Here is a 23,606-nt window from a genome sequence, read left to right as displayed (position 1 = left end):
GGCCCCAAATTTTTTTATATTCTACCAAAAATATAGGCGCCATATATGGTGATATGCTGCGCGGCATCCAATTGCACCAACCGGCAAGGGAAAGGGAAGAGAGGGGCTGTGTCCTTCCACAGGTGCGCTAGGAATCTGTAAGATCGGTGCTATGGGCTCCTGACAGTGACGTGGCCCCTTTGTAAAATGGAGCCCGCCAGGGGCGGACTGAACCCTCAGGGCACCCGGGCAAAATAAATCAAGGGCCCAGCATGTCCCCCATCAATGCACTGTGTCCAGCATGTCCCCCATCAATGCACAGTGACCAGCATGTCCCCTATCAATGCACAGTGTCCAGCATGTCCCCATTCAATGCACAGTGACCAGCATGTCCCCCATCAATGCACAGTGACCATCATGTCCCCTATCAATGCACAGTGTCCAGCATTTCCCCATTCAATGCACAGTGTCCAGCATGTCCCCCATCAATGCACAGTGTCCAGCATGTCCCCATTCAATGCACAGTGACCAGCATGTCCCCATTCAATGCACAGTGTCCAGCATGTCCCCATTCAATGCACAGTGACCAGCATGTCCCCCATCAATGCACAGTGTCCAGCATGTCCCCCACCAATGCACAGTGACCAGCATGTCCCCCATCAATGCACAGTGTCCAGCATGTCCCCCATCAATGCACAGTGTCCAGCATGTCCCCCATCAATGCACAGTGTCCAGCATGTCCCCCATCAATGCACAGTGTCCAGCATGTCCCCATTCAATGCACAGTGTCCAGCATGTCCCCCATCAATGCACAGTGTCCAGCATGTCCCCCATCAATGCACAGTGTCCAGCATGTCCCCCATCAATGCACAGTGTCCAGCATGTCCCCCACCAATGTACAGTGACCAGCATGTCCCCATTCAATGCACAGTGACCAGCATGTCCCCCATCAATGCACAGAGTCCAGCATGTCCCCATTCAATGCACAGTGTCCAGCATGTCCCCCATCAATGCACAGTGTCCAGCATGTCCCCCATCAATGCACAGTGTCCAGCATGTCCCCCACCAATGCACAGTGACCAGCATGTCCCCATTCAATGCACAGTGACCAGCATGTCCCCCACCAATGCACAGTGACCAGCATGTCCCCCATCAATGCACAGTGACCAGCATGTCCCCCATCAATGCACAGTGTCCAGCATGTCCCCCATCAATGCACAGTGTTCAGCATGTCCCCATTCAATGCACAGTGACCAGCATGTCCCCCATCAATTCACAGTGACCAGCATGTCCCCCATCAATGCACCATGTCCAGCATGTCCCCCATCAATGCACAGTGTCCAGCATGTCCCCCATCAATGCACAGTGACCAGCATGTCCCCCATCAATGCACAGTGACCAGCATGACCCCCACCAATGCACAGTGACCAGCATGTCCCCATTCAATGCACAGTGACCAGCATGTCCCCCATCAATGCACAGTGACCAGCATGTCCCCCATCAATACACAGTGTCCAGAATGTCCCCATTCAATGCACAGTGACCTGACCAGCATGTCCCCCATCAATGCACAGTGTCCAGAATGTCCCCATTCAATGCACAGTGACCTGACCAGCATGTCCCCCATTCAATGCACAGTGACCTGACCAGCATGTCCCCCATCAATGCACAGTGACCAGCATGTCCCCCATCAATGCACAGTGACCTGACCAGCATGTCCCCATTCAATGCACAGTGACCTGACCAGCATGCCCCCCATCAATGCAGTGTCCAGCATGTCCCCATCAATGCGTGACCCCCCCCGGAGGACTTCACTTACCTCTGGTGCCACCGCCGTCACCGTGCCTGGCGTGCTGCTTGGGACTTGGGTCTTCTCCCTCCGAGTCCTCGTCTCGACCTGCATGCGCGCCGCCCGTCACCGTCCCGACTCCCTGGCGACCGTGCTGCTCGGGAGTCAACTTCTTCCTCCTCCATGGCGCTGCGACTCGGTCAGCGCCGCCCGCTGCCTCTTCTCTGACGGCGGACGGGAAGGCGTGGTGAATTTGGTGGGGGGATCACATATTAGGGTGGGGGTGTCAGTGGTGAATTGTGTGGTTTTGGGGGGGGGGGCTACACCGCCACTGTATCATACCCCCCCCCCCCGCACACAATTCACCACTGATCTCCTCACCAAATTCACCACTACTGTGTCATTCCCTCCGAATGACACAGCAGTGGTGAATTTGGTGAGATTACATATTGGTGGGGGTGTCAGTGGTAAATTGTGTGGTGGTGGGGGGGTCTGAATGACACAGCAGTGGTGAATTTGGTGAGATTACATATTGGTGGGGGTATCAGTGGTAAATTGTGTGGTGGTGGGGGGGGGGTGGGAATGACACAGCGGTGGTGAATTTTGTGGGGAAATCACATATTGGTAGGGGGTTTGTGCCACAGACAGACCCCCTACCAATATGTGATTTCCACACAAAATTCACCACCGCTGTGTCATTCCCACCCCTACACCACCACTGACACCCCCACCACCAATATGTGATCATGTCCCCCAAATTCCCCACTGCTGTGTCATACCCCCCACACCACCACCAATATGTGATGTCCCCCAAGTTCACCACTGCTGTGTCGTCGTCCCCCCACCACACAATTCACCACTGACACCCCCACCAATATGTGATCTCCCCCAAGTTCACCACTGGCACTATGGTGAATTTAGGGGAGATCACATGTTGGTGGGGGTGTCAGTGGATGTGGTAGTTAGCTGGGCTTGCTTATTATCTACTCACTGACCTCTGTCACCACTTATGAGGACACCATAAGGCAGCGCCGCCGGGCCCCTCCTCCCACAGATGCAGCGCTGGCCACCGGGCTCCTCCTCCCACTTCCATAGCACGGCCGCCGGGTCCCTCCCCTCCTCCCACTTCAATGCCATTGGCCGCCGGGTCCCTTCCCTCCTCCCACTTCAGTAGAGACAGCCACCGGGCCCCTCCCCTCCTCAAACTTCAATATAGAACTGGCCGCCGGGCCCCGCCTCCTAGTGCTATAGCGGTCCTCCCCTCCTCTCACTTCCATAGCGCTGGTCGCCGAGCGGCAGTTCCCGATAGCCCGATGTTGTCTCTGAGACAACATCGGGTGAATTAGTGCTGTACTGGGCGGCGGGTTCCCTTCCCATCCGAAGTGCCCGACCGGTGACCGCTCAGTCCGCCCCTGGAGCCCGCTGCTGACAGTGACCCGGGGCCCCTGGACATTCGGGGCCCTGGGCAGTTGCCCAGTTTGCCCCCCCCTAACGCCGGCCCTGGTGGGCATGGTACAGGAGAATCTGCAGTGCTGCGGAGGAGTCTCACTTACTTTTCCGCCTTACATTTAAAAATGGCGCCGACACGTCACTGCGCATGCGCCGTCTGCCCGGGAATAGCCAAATGTGTAGGGGCTTTCCCGTGTGTGCACTGACCGGGGAAAATTTAAGTGAGATCGTTACTCAAGTATAAGCTGAGGGGGACTTTTTCAGTATAAAAAAAACATGCTGAAAAAGTCGGCTTATACTCAAGGATTGAGAATTTAAAAAAAATGAAGCACTTCAATGCATGCTAATAATATGTTGCCACATGCGTTATAATGCACACCAGTATATGTACATTATGTGCACTCTGTGGTCAGGTTTAGTCCTTATGTATTAATTGACTGCTAGATTAAAGTTAGCTGTTTCCAGGACTACACAGGAGTGTATGGGGCCTCCTAAGTCCAAGAGGGCCTTTGTGCATCACACATGGTGTGCACCGCCTATGATGGCAGCCCCTATATGTCTCCCATGACTGCACAGACCCAAAGATATAAGGATGATTCACCTCAATGTCTACTTCCCTCTGAAGTATTTTACATTGCTATAAATGTAAATGCATCAAAACGTATGTTGATGCACGTTAGTATGCAATTTCGATGTGTATTGCATTATGGGGACAATTGATGTGCATCATAATGGGTTTATGTATATTATGTGCGTTGATGGACGGTTTAACACATGCGTTTGTATGCAAGATGCATTTCTGTTTTCAGTGGAGAACAAATCCAAGTAAAGATACAAACGTGTGACTCCAGCTTAAAAGAATGTGATGTCAGATCCATAGATATCTATCTGTTTATCTATGCGATATATTAAAAATATAATAAACAAATCGCTGCAAAGAATAAAAATCTACTTTGCGTGCACCAAATGTCTTCACGAACCCAGATATTACCTTGTAAAAATAGCAGCGACAATATCACTGTGCTGTACATAGCCTGCACAGAGAACAGAGCTCAACAGGCTCTTCCCACTACAGGCTGCCTGCAAAATAAACGACAGGAGGGGGCGGAGACAAGACCTGTCACCCTGCATAAGGAGAGAGGGCAGCAGTGAGCGGTCTTTATCACAGGAAGAAAGTCTCACACTGAATCAGTGCACAGATGTGGAGGAATTATACAAAGCACACAGAGTCCAGGAAGAAGATTGTGATCTCTAATGAGCAGGGCTCTCTGATTCCTCCTGGATTGAATTGTAATGTAACCGTACTGTCTGCCCTCGTGTTGTAAAGCGCTGCGCAAACTGTTGGTGATTTATAAATCCTGTATAATAATAATATAATAATAACACACAGGCCTCCCATAGTTAGACACTACTGACTTCTCCCGGAGTTGAGCTTTAACCACTTGCCGTCTGCTTACATGGACACTACTGCGGCAAAGTGGTCTGTTATCGTCTGGCAACGTAGACCTACGTCGCCAGACACTCCCCTTTCTCGGCGGCGCGCGCCGCCAGAGGCTCGCTCCCGCTGTATTCAGTCACAGCGGGAGTCGGGCCAGGGGAGGAGCAGCGGCGATCGCCACTGCTCTTCCCCAATCGCCGGGGATCTAGTGTGGAGATCCGCCTGCTTGTGTAAACACAAGCGGGCGGATCTCCTAAGTGACAGGCCGGGTCAGATTGCAGGGTTCAGCATAGCTGAACCCTGGATCTGTCCTTGTGTCACTCAGTCACCTCCCCCACACACGTCAGTAAGCACCAGGCATACATTAACCCCTCCCTCTCCAATAAAATTAACCCCTTCCCTGCCAGTGTCATTTTTACAGTAACAGTGCATATTTATAGCACTGATTACTGTATTAATGTCACTGGTACCCCCAAAAGTGTCAAAAATGTCAGTCAAGGGTCCGATCTGTCCGCCGCAATGTTGCAGTCCCGCAAAAAAAAATCGCAGATCACCGCCATTACTCGTTAAAAAAAAAACACCAAAAATGACAGAAATCTTTCCCTTTGTTAGTAAACGCAATAACTTTTGCGCAAACCAATCAAAATACGCTTATTGGGGTTTTTTTTTACCAAACATAGGTAGCAGAAAACAAATTGGCCAAAAATTTTAAAACATTTTGATTTTTACATTTTTTTGGGGGGGGGGGAATTTCATATAAAAAAATGTGAAAAATATTTTTTTTCAAAATCTACGCTTTTTTTTTGTTTATAGCGCAAAAAGTAAAAATCGCACAGGTGATCAAATACCACCAAAAGAAAGCTCTGTTTGTGGGAAAAAAAGTACGTAAATTTCGTTTGGGTACGGCGTCGCATGACCGCGCAATTGTCAGTTAAAGTCGCACAGCGCCAAATCGCAAAAAGTGTCCCAGACGTAAGACAGCAAAATCCTCCGGTGGTAAAGTGGTTAAGAATACACAATTCAACAGAATGTTATTTTTTATAAACAGAGTTTAGTGTCACTTTAATGTTTTAGTAGGAAAAGTTTGGAAGGTCCCTGATGAGGAATGTGTCCCAGATCTGTGCCCTCTGGTGACCCCACACTGACACTTCCCCCTCCCCTACTGCCTTCTACATTCCCACCCGCTGACATCTAGCGGCCGCTCTAAGTACTGCAGGAGGCGGCGCTGGGGGAGTTCAGCGCTCACTCTGAGCCGCCCGGTGGGACTGAAGTGCCGGAGGGAGAGAGGGAGAGACCGGGGCTGTGCGCGGCTGGCGGGCTGAGGAATGACAGAGGAGCGGTGATCGGGAGGAGCTGTCATCCGGGTCCGGCACTGGAGGGAGAAAAGTGCAAAGTTTGCCGAGAAGTTGGAAGTTGTAGCGGAGAGTGGAGGAGGGAGGAGAGCGGAGCCCTCTGGACGGGGCAGGTAGAGGAGAAGAGAGACCGGGGAGAGGAGGACATGCCCGGGCTGAGCTCCATCTATACCACCATCTATTCCACCTTCTTCTCCACCGATACCACCATCTATACCACCATCTACAGGTCTTACCTGTGACCTCCTACCTTCCCATCCCACCACACAGGTGAGATCTCCTCCTATGTGACTGACTATAGGACTCTACTGGGGACAGTGTGTGCTCAGCATCTATATATATATATATATATATATATATATATATATATATATATATATATATATATATATATATATATATATATATATATATATAATATATAGAGATAGATAATATAACTGAAGGTAAAGTAGGTAGAACTTCCAGTGGAGGATGCTAAAGACCATACAGACCCCGATTACACCTACACATTGTCCTCAACATCCTCCACTGGAAGTAATTTGAATGTCTACTCTTAAAAAAAAAAAAAAATATATATATAATATATATATATATATTCTCTCCTATGTATAGCCTTTGTGCTCTTCATGTATTAATATAGCGGAAGGTGGAGTAGGCACCCGAAGGACATCCAATGTACGATGACAATAAGGATGTTCTTTGAGTGCCTACTCTTCACTCTCCCCCATCAGTCACTGGAGTGCCTACTCTACCTTGTGTATTTATCTTCACTGTGTATCTAGCAATCTCAGTCCCATGTATATACCTGGGCAATCATGTGTTCATAAAATAGCGGAAGGTAGAGTAGGTACTCCAATGGCTTCCAATGAAGAATGGTGAAGACAAGATGTAGCTGTAATAGAGCAACTTTGTCATCACCTTCCTCCATTGGATGTCCTTTGAGTGCACACTCCACCTTCAGCTGTATTAATACACGAGGAGCACACAGACACAGCGGCAGGTAGAGTAGGCACTCAAAGGACTTCCAATAGAGGGTAATGACAAAGTTGCCTTATACCTAAACCTTGTCTTCACCATACCCCATTGAAAGTAATTTGAGTGCCTATTCCACCTTCTATCTATCTCCCATGTACATACCTGGGAAATTGCCATGTAATAATCATATAGCCAAAGGTAGAGTAGGCACTCAAATGACTTCCATTGTAGGATAACGAGGACAAGGTGTAAAAGTGCAACTTCACCATCCTCCATTGGATGTCCTTTATGTGCCTACCCTACCTCCAGCTATATTATTTCTACATAGGGAGCATCCAGTGGTGTATTTTGGTTTTGTGCTGCCCTAGGCATGACTAAAATTGGGCGCCCCCTCCTATGTAAATTTGCCCCACTCCTTCCTTTTTAACGGATGTGACTCCCTCCAAAATTTAAGGACTACAGGTCCCAGCAAAAACCCTTGAGATCTCACGAGAGGGGGAATGAGAGAGAGAGAGAGGGGGGAATGAGAGAGGGGGAATGAGAGAGAGAGAGAGAGAGGGGGGAATGAGAGAGGGGGATGAGAGAGAGAGGGGGAATGAGAGAGGGGGGGTGAGAGAGAGGGGGGGGGTGAGAGAGAGAGGGGGGGTGAGAGGGGGGGGGGTGAGAGAGAGAGAGAGAGGGGGGATGGGAGAGAGGGAAGGGGGGTGAGAAAGGGAGGAGGGGTGTGAGAGGTAGCTCTAGCAACCACTGGCCAAAAAGATTCTCAGGTGAAGTGGGGGGGGGTGTACTTTTTTGCTGCCCCCCCTGCAAAGTGCTGCCCTAGGCCTGGGCCTTGTTGGCCTAGGCCAAAATACAGCACTGAGAGCATCAAGGACTGTACATGGGATTGAGTGCTATATATATATATATATATATATATATATATATATATATATATATATATATATATATAATATACGAAGGTCAAATGGCCACTGAAAATAAATCCAGCCAGTGGAGGACGATTAAGACCATTACGTTTCTTTATTAGGTCATAGGCCTAGGAAAGAAACCTTTTTTTCTGTCATCTTCCATTGGAAGTCATTTTGATTGCCTACTCTATATCTTGGCTCTATTATTTTGATGTGTGGAGCATCGAGGAATGTACATGTCCTTGAGTGTTCTTCTATAGTCCCATGGGTAGCCACCACTCCAACAACACCCCATGGTTTTTCTTATTTATTTCTTTATTGTTAACGTTTCTAAGGAGCTCAGTCCATCTTCCTCCATCTTCAATCAAAATACTGAGGGGGAAAAAAAAAAGCACTGTTGCTTTAATTTATCTTTGCTGCAAAACTTTATACCTGTTTTGGATAATATATACATGAGTAGGCACTCAAAGGACTTCCAGTGGAGCAATAAAGCAACTTTATTGTCTTTATCCTGCGTAGGAAGTCATAGTTAATAAAAAGGCAAAAGTCCATCGAAAATAAAGGAATATATAAATGAAAAACCTTTATGTGCAGAACCCACAACTGATCCAGAGAAAGGCAAACAAGTCCTTGAGTGTCTACTCCAACGTTTGCTGTAATATTTCTGTATGTGGAGCACCAAGGCATGTTCATGGTATATGTGTATATAAAGGTTTATATATATATATAGCCAAAGGTAGAGAAGCACGCCAAAGACTTCCAACAAAGGTGGATGAAGACAATAAAGTTGCTTTATTACACCTAATGATGACATTGATCCATGTGCAGGGTCCATTCAACTGTACATTGGTCTTCCCAAAGACTTCTATGTGACAGGCAGCTTTTTCAGCAGATTTGGTTGTTCCGGGTTGATGGGTACGTCTGAGTTCTGAGCAGTCTGGTGCCAATCATCTGTAAAGTGCAGAGAAGACTAGAAATGGTCAATGTAGAGCTGTATACACCCCATTGTGGTCCTCGGACAATTCCATCTTTATTCCAGCTGGGAGATATTGGGTGGGAAAATAGGCAGAGATGAAATTGTTCTGAATTCTAGTCCTTGGCACATATCCATCATACTGTCTGTTTTTTTTTTCTTTTGCTTTTATGCTGTTCCTGACATTGCCTTTACCACGCTGTGCTTTCAGTGGTTTTGTTCAGCATATCATATTCGTCTTAGCGGGGGGCTTCATGAACTGCACAGACTGTCCTGAATGTTATTTTCAAGTCTCAACAAGTCCATTATGAAGTCAGGACAGACTGATGGCAATGTAAACTCATAGGGTCATAGGGAAACCTTCACAGAGGGAAGAAAGTGTGGCTGCCAGTAAAGTGTACATTTGCAGGGGCAGTAACTATACCATTAGATATGGTCTGTACATACTGGTACATAAACCTAAAAAAAAAAAAGCATGCGCAGCCAGATTAAAGGCAGTCATAAACAGTTAGGCTCCATGTACACAGGACGTCCCTTGAATGCTGGAATTTTTAGGACGTTTAACCACTTTACCACCAGAGGATTTTGCTGTCTTATGTCCAGGCCACTTTTTGCGATTCGGCACTGCGTGACTTTAACTGACAATTGCGTGGTTGTGCGACGCCGTACCCAAACAAAATTCACGTCCTTTTTTTCCCACAAACAGAGCTTTCTTTTGGTGGTATTTGATCACCTGTGCGATTTTTACTTTTTGCGCTATAAACAAAAAAAGAGCGTAAATTTTGAAAAAATAACAATATTTTTCACATTTTTTTTATATGAAATTTCCCCCCAAAAAAATGTAAAAATCAAAATTTTTTTAAATTTGTGGCCAATTTTTTTCCCTGCTACCTATGTTTGGTAGAAAAAAATCACAATAAGCGTATTTTGATTGGTTTGCGCAAAAGTTATTGCGTTTACTAACTAAGGGAAAGATTTCTGTAATTTTTGGTGTTTTTTTTTTCTTAACGAGTAATGGCGGCGATCTGCGATTTTTTTTTTTTTTTTTTTTTTTTTTGCGGGACTGCGACATTGCGGCGGACAGATCTGACCCTTGACTGACATTTTTGACACTTTTGGGGGTACCAGTGACATTACTACAGTAATCAGTGTTATAAATATGCACTGTTACTGTAAAAATTACACTGGCAGGGAAGGGGTTAATTTTATTGGAGAGGGAGGGGTTAATGTATGCCTGGTGCTTACTGACATGTGTGGGGGGAAGTGACTGAGTGACACAGGGACAGATCGCAGGTTCAGTTATGCTGAACCCTGCAATCTGACCCTGCCTGTCACTTAGGAGATCCACCCGCTTTGTTTACACAAGCGGGCGGATCCCCAGACTCGATTCCCCCGACGATCGGGGAAGAGCGGCGGCGGCGATCGCCGCTGCTCCTCCCCTGGCCCGACTCCCGCTGTGACCGAATACAGCGGGAACGAGCCTCCCACAAGGGGAGGAGTCCAGCGACATAGGTCTACGTCGCTGGACGATAGTGAGCCACATTGCCGCAGTAGCAGTAATGTGAGCGGTCGTTATGTGGTTAAAACATCCGTTGTGTCGCATTTAGCGGGAGTTTGCGTTTAAAACCGTTACTAGAGGTAAAAAAAATCATTCCCCATTAAAATGGAAAAACGCGAGCGCTAAACGTGGGTCATCGCGTTCGGTCCATAAATAAAAATGGGGATTTGGTCCAACCATATGGCTACACCTGTACTCTATCAGTGTCCACTATCAAGTAGATATAGGAGGAGTCCCTTGTAGTGCATTAGCACATCTTTCCAGCAAGGAGTGTTGTCTCCAAGGGTTAGAAAGGCTGGATTCACCCCTTTTTTATGGATAGTGTAGGACCCACTGATAATGGGGTACTTTGACGTAGTGGTGGGCTTGAGCACGATATGGCCATATGGTGGGACTAAATCCCCATTTTTATTTATGGATTGTCTCCATATTTGATAGTCATTTCTTTTGCATGTGTGCGCTATTCTTTTTTAATATACATGTCGCTTGGTTCATAGCTGCACCAGCTTTAGAAATACATGTTCAGAGTTTGCTCCCCCAATTTTTTAATGGTATAAACCAACATATCAAATCCAAGTATCAGGAGCAGTCTATGTAAATGTCCACTGTCCTTGAGGGATGACACGTTTCGAGGCTTCACCTCTTCCGCTGAGGACTCTGAGGAAGAGGCGAAGCCTCGAAACGCATCAGCCGTTATCCATAAAGGACAGTGGACATTTACATAGACTGCTCCTGATACTTGGATTTGATATGTTGGTTTATACCATTGTTTGAGAGTAGTCACTTTTACTTTTTTACCAATAAAGCCTATATTGAGGATAATGCGCTAGGCCGGTGCGCCCTTTCTTTGTTTGCAGTACTTTTGGACTACCTCGGTCTTATAGGGCAGCAAGGCCTCAGCCATTTGGGATGCCAAATGTGAGTTCCATGGAAGGAGTGGTCGGGGGGCTCTGGTTCTGAGCGCAGAAGCAAGATGTTATGCATTGCATTTTTGTTATAAAGTTTGTATGGCTGAATTCGCATCGCACAGACATTGCATGTGATCTGCACAACAATCCGATGCGAATCACATGCGATGTCTGGCATCGCACCAGTGTGACCCTAAGAGCTTATTCAGACGGGTGCTGAGACCTGTCCTCTTGCTTTTTGCTACGTATGCATCCACCTCTGAGCTGCATGCAGGCGCAGTGGGTGCACGGACACAGTCGCATGTCAAAATCTGACTTATGGGCAGGAGCGGGTGCATAATTCTTAACACACAGGGTCTTTGTTCTTATTCATGAACCCTCTCCTTCTCCTATGTCAAATTTTGACATGCGTTTGCTTCCACTGCTATGGGCTGCCTGCATGCAGCCCTGAGATGCACATGCAGTAAAATGTGACTCAAGGTGGAGGACAGGTCTTGGCGCTTAACTGAATGAGCCCTTACATTGAAATATTTGCATGCTGGAAAACTTCTGCCTTTTTATTTGAGCCTGTAATTATTTCTAAAGTGATGATCATAATCTGGGGGTGCTGCGATTATGTTTCAAGGCAGACGAGTATTGTAGACGTAATCTATTGCCTAGAAAAGGAAAGCATGTGATGAAAATTGCCAGCGGTGGCAGGAATTAACCTCTGCGTGCTTACAGCTAGCTGAGAACCAAGTAATTTATCATTTATTGTATAGTTAAACATATGACCTTCACGGGTGGCTGTACTCAGTAGTCGCCTGTGTCTTGTTAATCTTCAGGTAGCAGTAATGGATTTCTATATAGGTAGCTAGGGGGGTATGTCTTAAATGCATGCCAGGAGGGGGGGTTTCTCTGGATAATTGCACTTAATGATATTTTGTTTCTGCTCCATTATGTAGCGTATCTAACAGTTTCTTTGCTGAAGTTAACCCCGGCAGTGTACAGCTGACCCTCTGCTAGAAAGTGGCTAATAGGCCGTCACAGGTTAATTGCTGCAAGATGTCAGTCACCGTGCCTTCAGGTATCTCCAAAGTGTGAGATTTCACTGTCTTATCCCAGCTGTGGAAATGGGCGAGATTCCTGGAATTCCTCTCTGCCTCTTATGCCTAGTAGGCAGTTCATATTTTTTTTTTTGAAGATTTAAGTGCCCTATTTAAGCACTTGAAAGGAAACCTCAAGATTTTCACATTAAATGCATGTGGATTGATAGCTGAGCAGTGCAATTGTTGGATTAAAATGAAGAAGTTTCAAATTACTAACCGGTAATTTAGTGTACCTGTCAACCTGACACAGTAAAGGTAGCAAGTATGTCCGACTACTAGCTGCTAATAAGACTGATGTGAAAATTGGATCTTTGTTAAAATCATGTCAGTAAATAAAAAAAATAAAAAAATAAAATTCCGCTTTATATAAATAGTTGGAGTATTTAGAAAGAGGTATGTAATTTATTCTCCTGTTTGTACAGAATTGAAAAAGTTTGCTACACAGCGTATCGTTTTAAATTGGCTGCCATTGGCTTAGGCTGGGCACACACGATTTTAGGCTTAAAATCATCCGAAAGCGGTCGGTTCAGCAGAAACAAGCCAACTTACAGCCCGTGTGTACAGCTTCTTGTCTGACCTCCCTACCGGCTTCTGTCAAATGAGCATGCTGGAAAACCAGCATCCGATCAGCACTTGCAACCAATCCAAGAGCTGGGTGGGGTGGGAGGCGGTTTCACCCCTCCCCATCAGAACCCCTGTCAGAACACAATAGCTCAGAGGGGGAGATTGCCGCAATTACATCGGATCTGTTAGTACTGGAGGTGCACTGAATACTGAAACCGAAAATGCAGGATACACTTGGCCGAAAACTGAAAATTACAGTTTTAAAAAATATATATTTTTATATATATTTGTATTATATTCAATTTTTTCATTAACCACTTACGGACCGCCTGCCGCAGTTTTACGTCGGTACCTTGACATTAAATACTGGGGTTATGGCAGCAGAAAGCTGCCATAACAACAATATTTTTTTAAACTGCAGGCGGTCCGCTTTAACATAAGGATGGTCCCAGCAGGATCACTTTTATGGGCGGCGGGAGAGGTGCCCCCCCCGCCGCTTCCCGGTTAATTTTTCCGCTTACCAGACCCGTCGGTAGCAGGGAAGACGTTCCGGTCTGCTGTCCCCTTAGGCAGGAAGTTGAGCGAGGGCAAGATAGCCCTCACTCGACTCTATGGCCTTGGAGGACCAGAGCAAAGTCATACTTCCTAGCAACGGATTTTTTCATCGTGAAAAAAAATTACTTTTTTTTTTTTCTAGTGTAGATGTGATATCTGATGTCTTTTTGACCCCAGATTTCTCATTAAAGCGGTCCTGGCATGCTTATTTCTATTACAAGGGATGATTACATTCGCTTATTTCTATTACAAGGGATGATTACATTCCTTGTAAAAGGAATAAAAGTGATGAAAAAAAAAACTTAAAAAATAAAAGATAGATTAAATAGGAAAAAACATTAAAGCCCCCCCGTTGGCTCACACGTAGAAGCGAACGCATACGCAAGTCGCACCCACATATGTAAACGGTATTTAAACCACACATGTGAGGTATCACCACAATCGTTAGAGCGAGAGCAATAATTTGAGCCCTAGACGTTTTTAAAGTGTTGCCTATGGGGATATTTAAGTACCAGCATGACATGTTGGGTATCTATTTACTTTGGGCTAACTTAACTGATTTTTTTTTTTTTCAAAAAAAGTGTAGTTTGTAAGACCGCTGCACAAATACGCTGTGATAAAAAATATTGCAACAATCTCCATTTTATTCTCTAGGGTTTCCGCTTAAAAAAAAAAAAAAATATATATATAATATATATTTTGAACCCTCCGGACTAAGACTGGGATTCCATTAAATTCCTGTGCGTGTAAAGGCAGGCGTCCCAATACTTTTGGTAAAATAGTGTATGTGTGTATATATAATATATAAATATATACAGGGCTCGACAAAACCCAGGCGCCAGGTTGCAATGGCGACTGGAAATCGCGTCCTGGGTTACACCGCAGCAGTGGTCAGAATCCTCCCATGTGGCCCACCCGCAGGTGCGCAGACTAGCGTCGGGCTGCCCGAGTATTGAGGCCACGGCTTTGCAGCCTGCTGGAGCGGAAAACACGCTCCTATGTGCAATCCGAAGCCCTCTGGTGGACGGTGCTGTGATGAGGATGGCTTGCTCTCACTGCCTGTCCACCTCCGACATTATCTTCCCAGGTTGACAGCTGGGCTTGATTGGGAGTGAGTCTATCAGTACCATCTGTCAGTGCCACCTATCAGTACCACCTGTCGATGCAGCTCATCAGCGCCACCTATTAGTGCTCATTAATGGCACCTATCAGTGCCGCCTAACCAGTGCAGCGTCGTCAGTGCCCATCGGTGCTGCCTCGTCAGCGTCGCCTATCAGTGCTTATCAGCGCAGCCTCATCTATATATTCTTGTAGTGTGAGTCACTTTCTCTGTATTCAGCAGTCCAAAACAGGAGACCGTATCAATGGTGGGCTCTCATTCATCCACCGTGAATAAGTATCAATAAAGAAGGATACAATCTCCAGATGCAATTTCTTTTACTTCCAAATACAATTCCATTCAATTACATACATATGTATGCAATTGAATAGAATTGTATTTGGAAGTAATAGAAATTGCATCTGGAGATTGTATCCTTCTTTATTGAGATATATATTATTTCATTTAGTACACTCATGGGTAAAACATTAATATTTCAACTTGTAAAAGAGTGAGGGTCTGCTTTAAGTTTGTGCCGACCCAGTGGACTACGTTTCTCTAAATGGGGTATGAAAACTCCTGTATAAGGCCTCATTCAGACAGGAGCTGGCACCTGTACTGCGTGCAGAAGGCGATTGAGTTGGTTTCTGCATCCACTCCCAGCTGCATGCAGTCAGCCTATGGTGGTGGATGCTGATGCACGCCAAACTTTGACTGCGGCGCATGAGGCGGTGCATGGCTCCGAACGCTCACTTTTCCTTCACTTTTTTGCAATAGAGTTTTGTTATGTGGACAGTTAACTTTCCAATAATACCCAGTAGGGTTCCGTCTTTTAATTGTAAACACATTTATTAGTGCCTGCAGACATTTGGCTTGCTCATGGCCTCTCTCTCTCTCTTTTAGAAAGTTCTTTCTTCTAGATGCAAACTTAAAAGCGTGATTTGGTTCTGGCACGCTGCATTGTCCGGCATCGCTCAATGAGTCATAAAACAATATTTTATAGCAAGTGATATTTTCCATGGGAACCCAGCCAGATGTGGGAGTGGATGTGCCTTATCATGCTCTCCACACATATTAAACTGACATTTTGACAGGTGAAGGAAGCAATAAATGTCAGAGCGCCGGTTAGGTGTCTTTACCTGAATTCATGCATGCTCACTGAAAGTGGTGAGAGTAATGCAGGTTGGCCGTGATCTTTTCAGGGAATTGCTCTGTTATTTCTAGCTTAAAAAAAAAAAACATAGTTGTTTTAACTGTTAATGAGACCAGGTCACTAAACCTTTCCTTCCAACAACAATCTTTCCATAAGGTTATATGTGCCTTTAAAGTAGAATTCAAAGCTTTACCTAACTAGTCCTAAAATTGTTCCCTCTCCCCTCTTAAGAGCCGGTTCACACTAGTGCAATGCCAGACATTGCATGTGATTTGCACCACATTGCTGTGCAGATTACATGCGATGTCTGTGCGATGCGATTTCAGCCAGACAAAATGTTTGGCTGCAATCGCTTCGCATTCGCACAAAAATGGTGCAGTACCCTTTTTTGGTTTGCACTGGAATTGGATTGCATGGGTGTTCACACCTATGCGATCCGATTCCTGCACCATTTCACAGTTCGTACTTCGATCTGCAAACCAATCTGGGGGTGTCATTAACTTTACATTGACATCTCCAGGAATTCGCAGATCTCAGTGTGAACCACTGTGGGATTTTGGTGCGATGCGGGAACCGGCACTGATTCGCAGGGTTTCCTGCATCGCACCAGTGTGAACTGGGACTAAGACCTATACTAACTAACTTGGCTTCTACGGTTCAGTAAATTAATCTCCCCTGTATCAGCCTGCGCCTGCTGCAGGGACGAAGAGAGAGGGATTGGCAATGATTTGGTAATGCTTGGAAGCAGTTTTGTCACCCATAATCCTCCTATTGCTCATCTATTTTTGGTATTCCCTCCTGTCCCCTGCAATGGCACTGGATGACACAGGAGCCAGATCACATGACCAGACCAAAGTGGCCTGAAAATATGTAAGTATAGACATCTTATTTACACAAGTTAGTTAGAATAGGTGTTTGGGGGGTCTTTTAAGACAATTTAGGAGAAACTTGGAATTCTACTTTAATGGGTATTAAAGTGGAGTTCCAGGCCTCAAAAAAAAATACCCCTATAATACTAATCCATCACCCTTTACAGAACCGCTATTCTCATACTTACAAGGTGTACAGTATTGGATTTAAGTCAAAATTTTACTTTTAAGAACGCTGTCTGAGCGTGGCCATCTTGGATGTGGGCATCTGAAGCCGCAGTGTAATCTGCTGTGTCCTCCTTCCTGATTCCAGGGAGTGTTCTGGGAGTTCTTCCTGATTCCAGCCTCCTGGGAGTGATGACAAACCGCTCCCAGGATGCAATGCAAAGGCGGAAGTGATGACGGTGGCCGTGGCTACAGAGGGGAGAGAAGGAGGAAGTACAATCAAAAATGCCCTGAAAATAAGGTAAAGGACCCCCGAAAAAAATTGAAAATGCCCAATTGTTGATCAGCATAGCGAGCACTCCAGGAATCACTAAAGTTGCAAAATAGGCCGAAACTCCACTTTAAGCATGTTATTACCTGCAAAAGCCTCCCTTGTGTAGATATATAGAGGCCCTGAGATTTCTGCTGGGTGCTGCCATCGTGTATGGGATTTCATCAGCCCTAGCAGACCCAGAGCTGTCCCTCAAGTCACACTCTATAGCAGCCTTTCTCAACCATTACCCCTGCTACAAATCATATCTTTAGCTCTCAAGACTCACGCGATCGGTAAGTTGTATAAAGTTAAAGTAGTTATAAAACCCCGGGTATTGTTTGTACCAATAGGTAAGCCTATGATGAGGCTTAATTGTAGGTGCTGTAAGTTTAGGAGATATTTACATTGCATGCAGCCGATGACGCCTGTGCCGCTTCTTCAGAGCCCTGTGCCGTGACCGGTGAGGTCACGCATTTCTACCCGGTAGCACATCCGGAGTCTGCAGAGCCTGAAGGAAGATGGGCGAAGATAGATGCAGCCTCCAGCGGGGACGGCGCTGGCTTCGTTTGCATACTAGCACATTAAGCATTTCCTTTGTAGGTACACAAATTTTTTTTTTTTTTTTTCCCCAAGACTTTCCTCTTTAAAAAAAAAAAAGTAAAATGGGGTGTACCTAAGCCATCCATATGACACAATTATCTTCAACGATGATATTAAACAAATAATGAGTATGGCTAAAGAAAAACCTCAAAATAACTGAGGCACTAAAACTTTTTTTGTGATTCCTTGCATTAGTGGACAATGCAGGCAAGAGATCAATATAATGCTGCTCTCTCCTCTAGGAACCCTTAGCAACCTCTGGAGAAAACCCGGGGTATCATGCAACCCTGGTTAAGAAAGGCTGGTCCAAAGTACCGTATTTCCCTTTGCGCCCCCCCCTTTTTTTCCTCTCTCTCTCTGTACCAGCCAGCCATTGCCGCCAGCCACATCGCTTCCAGCCTCCGCAATGGGACCGGGGAGCTCGGGAGAGGCGACGACGGGAGGAGGGTGAGACCCTCTTCCGCCATCCGCAGAGGGGATCGATAGGGTATTTAGCCACTCAGATCACTTCTGCCAGGAAGAGAATTGCCAGCTGAACAAAATTATACCGGGATGATGCCTGTAGGTGCAGGCATTATCCCGGTATTACCATTGAACCCCAAGGATGTAAGGGTAAGTCCATTTGGGGGAAGTGGTTAAATAAGTATTTCACAAAAGTAAAATGCAGTGGTTGGGTAGAGGTGGCATAGGCTTCTCTGAAAAGATGAGTTCCTGAGATTGACTAAAGGTGGTCAACGTAGGATTTGGCCGTACAGATTGGGGCAGGGGGTTCCAGAGGACGGGAGAGGCTATAGAGAAGCCCTGGAGGTGACAAGGGAGCTATAGGGAGCAGGAGGTCTTGAGAGGAGTGGGGAAAATGACTTGGTTAATATATTGAGATGAGGTTGGTGATGTATAGCTGAGGGGTGACTTTGAATTGAATATGTAAACCCATGCCCGTGCCTTACACGTCCTTCCCCCCTGAACAGCCATTCAGTGGGAAGATCAGTGTACTGCTATTTCTTCTCCTCCAACTCTCTGAGCTCCTTTTGCAACTGATAATCGAGAGAATATGATAACGTATAAAAAAAAAGGGAAAAAATATATTTATAATGTTAAAATCAAGGTCTCATTCACACGTGCAGCTGGTGATGGTAAATCCCGTTGACTCACCAAACTACCTCCCGTGGCTGACTGCGCACCTAAAGGACATGCAGCCAAAGGCTGTAAATGTGCACAGCTGCCATGCTTTGCTTCATGGCAAGTATGAAACCCTCTGTTGCGTTTGGTGGGTAGTACCGCCGACTAACCCACTCAGCTTTAAAATATACGGTGAGGATTGTCTTTCAAAGGGGTGGCAAGGGCTGCCACATACCTGAATGAGGCCTTCTATGTGTATATGTGTCAGCATAGCTCTCAAAACTACAATAATAATCCCCTAGAAATCAAAGTAATACACTGTGTTCATTTCTTGGTGTTTGTCCTTTATAGAGGGATAGGAGTAGGCCAAAGTCCTGGGCTTAATTAGAGCTTTGTTACCACGCCCTACTTTGGGTTTTGCCCAAGACTCAGTGTGAGCATACAAGACTGCTGGGGTTTTTGGAAGGTTTGGTTTTCTCACATTGCTTGGGGTTAAGCCAAACCCTCAAATCATAATAGTATTAATACCACAGCTGGAAAAGTGGTCCTAAAGGCTGAGACATTCGTGATAATGTAGGTCAATATTCTGGATTATTGATCTCCCCAAGACTAGAATGAAAGCCTAAGCCTAATTTAGTACTTCCAGCTAAACCACTATCCTGAACATCCTGTCCTCTGCTGGCTGTATTGTTCCGTATAACGCACATAAAACCACAACTTGTAGAAATTAAAGTAGAAACTATAAAGAAAACAATTCAATAAGACAAATTGGTGGGCAAAGGGAATGTGCCAAGTGTAGTTACCCATAGCAACCAATCAACCGGTTACTAAAGTTGGCCGAAGCTGACAAAGGCAATGATTACCAGAATTATGGAAAAGTTTTTGCACAAGATAGTCATTAAGCTATAGTGACTTTCCCTGCTGAAATGATTTTACAAAATAAAAAATACATAGGACGGGGTTTGTTCTCACAATCATTATTTTGGTGGCCTATTTACAGGGATTCCTAAAATTAATCTATGCTTTCCTCTTGAGGTAAATTGCAGCAGGTCTAGGGATAAGTTCAAGTTTCAGGAAAAAGTAATAAATGCATATATTTTTTTGCAGAAAAAGTATGTATTTTTTATTTTTTCCTATAGAAGCCTGCAAAGGATTGCACCCGCAATCAGTGGGCTGCAGGTGCTTTGCCGGGCTCCTTCAGACACAATTTCCACCTCTTTGCCCGTACCCCTGTATGAATTTTCTGTTAGAGAGCTGGAGAAAATGTCAGTTGATTAAGAGGGGCGCTCATCAGTGCCCTCGCTGTGTCCATTGAGAACTACAAGTCTGTCTGATGAAGTGGTAGATGGGACTTGTAGTTTCTTCATTCACAAGTTTCAGTTTTGAATGTGACAGCAGCTGTGGGAGAGAATAAACTTTGCCCTCTATCACAGGGAAGGTGAGGATGAGGGCGGGTGCTGAAACATGTTACACCCTAAATACAAGTGTAACGTGTCCCTTTACACTCAATAATCGCTTCCCACTGCGGGAGTGCAACTAAACCCCCCCCATTACAGCCAAGGAAGCTGCAATCTTAAGCCCCGTACACACGCAACGATTATCGGCCGACCGGTTGTCCGTCTTTTGTCCAGAGTGGTGTTTTGTTGGTTGGAATGTGCCTAGACTGCACACGAATTTTCTCGCCCGACAAAGTTCTACTTCAGAAGTGATGTCATGTGTTGGTTTGCTTTCTTTGTGTTCTTTCTTCTCTGAGCATACCCGGTCTTGCTCATAAGATTTTTCCCTGTCGAAATCTGTACTGACTGCACGAAAAAGTTGGAGTCGGTTGTCGGAAGCATGATACTAACAAGCCGAAAATCGGCAGATCGGTTGTCGGATGAAAATTCCCTGCCGATTTTCGACGCGTGTGTATGAGGCTTTAGCCTCTGTTTGATCTGCCATTATGCTGCACATGTGATCAGTTATGACACCAGCCGTTTGATGGTTTGACAGTTCACTTGAGAGCAAAAAAAAACTATAGCAGTTATCATTCACAGCATGCCTTGAATGTAACGGTTGTGGAAAACCATTGGGTGGGTGAGTTTAGTTCCTCTTTAAATAGTCTCAGATATGAGGGAATATTTGACACTTTGACTTGATTTGTTTCCTTGATGCAAGGCTGAGTGTCTAAAGCATGGGTGTCCAACCTTTTGGCTTCTCTGGGCCACAATGAGTGTAGAGAAATTTTCTCGGGCTGCATATAAAATATATACTATAGTTAAGGTATATAATTAATAAAATGCCGCTGCGCCCTTCCCACGCCGCCGCACCCGCCGCACTAATTTAACACAACTAGAGGATGATCAAATGAAATGGAATCAGTATACAGAGGTTTACTTCTTCTAAAAGATATTAAAGAAACACTCTAACCACCATGACCACTTCAGTGATTTGAAGTGGTCATGGTGGTAATGGTAAGAGTCAGAAACAATACACATGCTCGCCCCCCCCCCCCCCCCCTCCAAGGCAGCCTCTGCCTACCGTTAGTTGGAAGCCGCTGTGGCCAAGCCCCCGACTCGACTTTCTTCCTCCCCAGCAAAAAAAAAAATTGACAGGGGGCAGTGGGGCACATTACCTGGGGTTCCGGGCCGCGTGTGGCCCCAGGGCCGCAGGTTGGACATGCCTTTATCTAAAGTGACAATAGCTAGGCTGCTGAGATGTTACCCCACGTGGAAAGGGAGTGCTAACCCAGCCGAGGTCTTATATGACCTACCTGAAGTTTGCGGGTGATGGAGACAAATGCCCCTTACACATGTGGTGGGCTCTATTAGAGTCCACCTGCTGGACAGGCGGATGGTTGGTCCTTGTCCACTTTGTTTTATGCAGAACAGACACAGCCCGCTCTCCTCTGTGGACGGTCAGATTGAAAATTATACCCACCTGCCATCTGATCTGGTCCGTCAGACAGATCAGAAACCGATTCCCATCTTTCTGTTTTTAGTGGATCGGATGTCGGCAGGTGTCAACAGACCATTGACACCGCCGCTCCATAGAAGAGACTGGACTGTCCTATCCGATATGCCTGAAAAACTGACAGGCCAACCCGATCAATCTGCTAGTGTGAAAGGGACCAAAAGGTGGACAGTTGCTTTAGCTCTGCCATGTGGGCAAAGTCAAGGTTCACTTTAAGATATGCTTCTGACCTCTGTGTAGCCTTGATCCATATAAGATGGCTTTATCTTCCAGCGTATGTGGTTTTGTTGAAGGTATCACATGATGGCTGCTGTGCGTCACTAAAATAATCTTGTCAGGAGCGGTGATGTGTTTGATGCAATTAGGCCTAATCATATTTCGTTGGGCATGATTCCTCTTATATGTGACTAAAATGGGAACAGCTCCTTTGTAAATCTCAGCTTTGTCACAATGTCTAACGTGGCATCAGACCATCTCCTTGGAGTCTAGATACGACTTTTCCGACATTTTACATTTATTTCTGTGACAAGCTGGGAACATGGAGTGTATAGCTGATAAAGCCGAGAGACTGTTTCTGAGGCTGACCTCCTCCCATGTTCTCCTTTTTATCTCTCTGCTTGTTTGGATAGTGAAAGACCTTTTGCAGCTTTCCACAAAGCTGTCACAGAAACATTCATTCATTATATTGCGGTACTTTCCTTTTCTGATTCAGAACTTGTCTAGCAGTGAAGAACAGACACTCATTTTAGTTTGGTTTTCATTTTGCTTGTCTTTCAAAGGATGCCCAAATGATGACTCATGTGCGGGGTCTTGAATGTTTTTCCTTAATCCTTAGCAACAAGTCAGAACTTTTCTTTCCCTGTTCTTAGACTAGTAGTCATTCATTCATAGATTTCTCCATCCATGTTAAACAGCATGGATGGAGAAATCTCTGCTGCCGGCTTTTTAAAGCAGCCGCATTACTCCTGCTTGGGTGCTCGAACACTGACTGCATCTTATAGGAAGCACTTGTCAAGGTCTTACCTTGCCTTCCTGTTGGCAGCCATCTTGGACATGTGCAGACTGCTGTCTTGTATAAACTCGGTTTGCATCCTCACTTGCCTGCTGCCTGGGCGTCGCTCAGTGATGATGTTGCACACCTGACTATATATATCACCTGATGGCTTGCAGTCCTTGCCCTTGTGTTTGTGCTCCAAGGTGCATCAATGCTAGCAGTCTTCTGTTCTCCATGTTCCTCCGTGCATGACCTGACTTGGCTGACAACTTTCCTGGCTCTCGATCCCGCATCGGCAGACTACCCGCTTTTGGACTCGACCCTGGCTTGTATGACTACCGGCTTCTAAACTCTATCCCGGCTTGGATGACTACCCGCTTCTGAACTTGACCCCGACTGTTTCCAAATTCTCTCCTCACTCTTACTGTGCGTTTAAGTTGTTGCTCTAATAAATTGCTTTATTTTGCTTGCATCTATGTGTGGTCTGTTTCCTGGCACCCTGACAGCACTCGCTGTTCGGCCCACTTGGTTGCTTTTTCAATTGATAAGAAAGGAGTCGCGCTTAGTAGAACAGTCAATAAATCCCATAGAAGAAAAACAGCAATGACTGGGAATCACATCACAGCCACATTCAGCCTTGATGGGTATACAGTTCATGAGAATGCGGGGTCATATCACCCAGGTGTATGTTGCAGACAGACGCTTGTGAGAACCTTCACCACATATAGCCTCTTACCAAAGAGAGACGGGGCATACACGGTAAGTAGTTAGAGGACTACTTCGCCTGTATCCAGCAAGTC

The 23,606-nt window shown here is 45.8% G+C and overlaps 1 protein-coding gene across 2 annotated transcripts in view; it reads left to right on the top strand.

The window, feature by feature from the left end:
* Positions 1-6,213: 6,213 nt before the first annotated feature.
* The window catches only part of TANC1 (tetratricopeptide repeat, ankyrin repeat and coiled-coil containing 1), a gene marked incomplete at its 3' end in the record, with an annotated part of 423,607 nt that continues 406,214 nt past the window's right edge, over positions 6,214-23,606 (top strand). For both annotated transcript variants that reach the window (XM_082260319.1, XM_082260322.1), the window contains exon 1: positions 6,214-6,277. The remainder of the gene's footprint in view (positions 6,278-23,606) is intronic.

Source organism: Pelophylax lessonae, assembly GCF_965119305.1.
Source record: "Pelophylax lessonae genome assembly, chromosome: 6".
NCBI lineage: Eukaryota > Metazoa > Chordata > Amphibia > Anura > Ranidae > Pelophylax > Pelophylax lessonae.
This window is presented reverse-complemented; position numbering and strand designations above follow the sequence as displayed.